We start from the raw sequence: 4,377 nt of genomic DNA on the forward strand, positions 1-4,377 counted from the left end.
GAAAATCAATCTCTCAGCCATGGAAGCAGAAATAAATGCCTGGCCACCAACAGTTCCTACATTTGAGTTGGCATGTTTCTCTAAGGTATCTGTCTAGTTGATTCATTGACTTAGGACATTTTCCTGCTGAGGATGAGATTTCCTTTTTCAAATACAAATCCTTAATTTAAAACCTAAGCATACCTTCCAGGGGCATCTTCTTTGTCAGAAATTTTATAGATAGAATTAAGAAAGGGGGGTATGCTGTGGAGAGTTCAAAGATGGCAGGTGATGGAGTCTTTGGTGGCATCATACAGGCCCAGGAAATTTTTCCTGGGACTAGGAGACTGGGGAATGGGAAAAAGCATGGATTCAGTGTGGACCATCCTTTCTGGTCCATATACCGCCCTGACTTAGTAACCCTGAAGTGTCGAATTAAGTTTGCCTTCAGGACTAGCTGAGATGGCTCCTTTTCTCTCTCCTACAAATAACTCCCCTGGTTTCTTGCTGATAGGAAACGAGCTTTATGAGAGAAAGAGAGAGAGAGAGAGAGAGAGAGAGAGAGAGAGAGAGAGAGAGAGAGAAGCAGGAAATAGACCAAATATACAATATATGGATCAGTTAAAGGGCTATTAGCAAACCTGACAAAATGACTGATACCAGATACCTCTTGGCTTTGTTGTTGGGGACAAAAGGGATGGGAGAGGCAGAGGATAATGACCATAGGCCATTAGCATCACACAGATTAGGGAAAGGATGACCTGAGAGAAAGAATATGAAAAGAAGACTGTGCAATGGTTATCTCTTATCAGCATGCTTCTCTTGCAACTGCCTTGGTCAGTCCTCCCATTGACCTCGATTCTCCTCTGGAATCTAGGTGCATTTGTGACTATGGTGGAAATGACATAAAGTGACTCCTGAGAATAGATCATAAAATGCAATGTAGCTTCTGCTTGGTTCTCTTGGCTGCTCAGAACATAGACACAGGGCCATGAGGAGGCCCAAGCAGCCTTCACGTGTTTCTAGGTGAGACTCCAGACAACATGGCACAGAGGCAAGCCGTCCTGCTGTGCCTTTTCAGAATTCCTGGTCCACAGAATCCTACATGCACAGTGAAATGTTTGTTGATTTCCATCATCATATTTGGGTTGTTTATATGTAACAGTAGGAACCGGAACAATAAATTTCTCTGGGGCCTGTGGTTTGTTTTCACCTTGGGTGGGAACCAAAGGAAAGCATCAGCCAGTGACATCTTGACTTCATGGCATGCTTGAAATTCCATGGGTGCCTAAGCAGGGCTGGCTTTTTTTTGTCAGCATATTTCCAAAGACCACACCTATAGATATTTCATAGTTTGCCACTTTTTAAAAAGAGAGTAAAAGTCTTTAACATACTCTATGTTTGATAATGTTAGTACCCAGAGTCTTTGTGGGTCTGTTTTTGCATTGTTAAGTTTGCTGCTTCTCACTCATGGTGCCTTGTTTCCTTGTGTGCTTAGTAATGTATGACGGAATTGTTCATGGCATCACTCAGGATAGGCTAGGGTATAGTTATCACAGTAATCCCCCCAAATTTCTCACATCATATCGCAACAAGAGTTTATTTCTTGCTCATGCTCTATGTCCAACATAAGTCATTTGGGGAACTCTATCATTACACTTAATCAAGAACTCAGACTGACGTAGCTCCAATCCTAGACATCATAATATTTGGCAAATAGTTCTACTGATTCCCATACCCATTTTATCTGGGATATTATTTGTGGGGCTTTGTTAAGGTAGGACGATGGTATAGTCCTCCAAAAAGGATTTGCATTTGTTTCTACCAGTGCACCGGGACTCTACAAGTCAGCAGCCTCTTTACATTCATGGCCTGAAATTTCTCAAATCACCCAGGTAATGTGCAAAACAGCATTTCTTACAGTGCCCTGTGATAGGAATGAGGAGAAGGCACTGAGTTTATTTCTGGGTCACAATTACACAAAGGATGTGGCCCTCTAAGGTTCTAGCTTCATGGAGGGGAAGATTCCCTAGAGGAGTCTCTACCTTGGGTGGGTCCTGAACGTTATCTTCTGTTTTTATCTCCCTGAAGAAGTAATGAAAATTGCAGTTCAAATTTACCAAGTTCAGCATATGCCCTTGGGGGAGAAGCAATTTCAGTGATCAGTTCACCTGGGTACGTACCAGGACTTAGTTTTCGATAATCGTTTGGTCGTTCATATAATCTTGTCAGCTTCTTGATGTTTTAGGAAGTTTCAGACTTTTAAAAAAATACAGCATATTTGGTTCTTTTCATCATATGGGAGATGTCATATCATCTGAAACTCTGGAGTTGAATGGTCCAGGATAGAAGCCACTAACTTCATGTGGTTGTTTTAATACAAATGTATTCACATTAAACAGAACAAAAAATCTAGTCCCTTTATCACATCAACCACATTTTTAGGGTTCCACGTCCATATGCAGCTAGTGGCTATTGTATTGGCTAGTGCAGAGTTAGAACATTTCTGTGATCACAGAACGTTCTATTGCCCAGCTCTGCTTTCAGATTCAAGAGGCCGTGAATAGTTAATAATGATCAGTGAGCGAGGAAGGGTACAGGGACACCACTCTCTTCTGGTTTTGCCCATACTGTACTACAGAGGTCACCTCACACTGATTTATGATTTTATTTCCTTTTGAATGCCCATCATACAATAGCCACTGGATATAAGTGGGTGAATAAAACAGCCAGGGTCTCTGCATCTCTGTGGTTGTGAAACTTGAAGATATTCTGACTCTGAGACTTACTTTAAGACAAAAAAGTAATTTTCTGTGGTTCCCTCAGGAAAGCCAGGCATAGAAGAAGGAGGAAGGGCTTCAGAAGCAGATGGATCTGGGTTCAGATCCAAGCTTTTCCGTCTGTTAGTTAAAGTAATTGACCATCATGAGCTTCAGTTGCCTTATGGGCAAGGATAATAACACTTACTGTATTTAGTTATCTTGAGCATTCATCAAAAAACACATATAAAGTCTTTGTGGCAGGGTCTGGCACGTAGGAAGGACTGAGAATGTGCTTCCTTTGTCAAGAGATGATTAAGCAGACACATTACTTAAATAAGTTTTATGTACATGTAATAAGCTTCTTGCATCAAACCAAGTTTTTGTCGAGTTTCTTCTGTTGTTGCCAGCATTAGAACCTGTCCTGTGAGTGCTTCCAAAAAACACTAGAAGCTGCATGTGTAATGTCATGAGGTGAACACTAGGGGCCGCCAGAAGAGATGGCATCATTAGGTTTCCGTTGACCTCTGCATCCTGTTCTTTCGTGTACAGTAAACTTTCACTTAACAGGCACACGTTTCTCAATTATGAAAAACAGGAGGTTTTTGTAAAGCAGTATCTGCCACATTCCAAGATAAATTTCTGATGGGTAACGGCATTAAGTATAAAAAAATGCAGCCATAAAAACTAGAAGAAAATAAAGTGAATAGTTGTGAATATATTGGAAAAGGGGAAGAACTTTTGAAAAAAGAGCAGAGTTTTTCGGTTTTTGGCTGAGCTGAGCCCAAAGTGCAACTTTCTTCGGTCGTCCAGAATCCAGGTTCATCCGACACCAGACGCCTCCACTATGCTGCTCATGTTCGACCCCAATGAGATCTGAGGTGCACTGGGGGCAAGGTCAGTGCCATTTCTGTGCTGGCCCCCAAGATTGGCCCCCTGGGCCTGTCTCCAGAAAGGATTGGTGATGACATCGCCAAGGCAACCAGTGACTGGGAAGATTTGAGGATTACAGTGGAAGTGACCATTTAGAACAGACAGGCCCAGATTGAGGTGGTACGTTTTGCCTCTGCCCTGATCATCAAAGACCTCAAGGAACCACCGAGAGACAGAAAGAAACAGGAGAATATTAAACACAGTGGGAACATCACTTTTGATGATATTGTTAACATTGCCAGACAAGTGTGACATCGATCTTTAGCTAGATAATTCTCTGGAACCATTAAAGAGATCCTGGGGACTGCCCAATCTGTGAGCTGCAATGCTGATGGCTGCCATCCCCATGACATCATAGATGACATCAATAGTGATGCAGTGGAATGCCCAAAGAAGCAAAAAAGGAAATATATTTCAATAAAGGCTTATTTAACAAGACAAGCGAACAACAAAAAACCCAGCAGAAACAAAAATAGAGGTTCTCCATAAAAAAGTCTGTGCATAAAAATACCATAGGCACAATGGAAAGGAAATGACACCCCGGGATAAATTCTGCCCCATGTGTGAGTTGCACAAAGCAAAGCTAATATGCTTAGTGTAAAATAAATTCATATAAATAAATTAGGAAAGATGGGTAGCTTAACAGAAAAACATCAGTAGATAACTTCCAAAAGAGGAAGCGATTTATAAAATAAATGCACTAATA

The 4,377-nt window shown here is 41.4% G+C and overlaps 1 pseudogene; it reads left to right on the forward strand.

Moving 5' to 3' along the window:
* Positions 1 to 260: 260 nt before the first annotated feature.
* LOC110596860 lies at positions 261 to 4,160 on the forward strand (annotated as a pseudogene).
* The last annotated feature ends 217 nt before the right edge of the window (positions 4,161 to 4,377 follow it).

Source organism: Carlito syrichta, unplaced genomic scaffold (genome assembly GCF_000164805.1).
Source record: "Carlito syrichta isolate Samal-C Ts95f unplaced genomic scaffold, Tarsius_syrichta-2.0.1 Scaffold314793, whole genome shotgun sequence".
Taxonomy (NCBI): domain Eukaryota; kingdom Metazoa; phylum Chordata; class Mammalia; order Primates; family Tarsiidae; genus Carlito; species Carlito syrichta.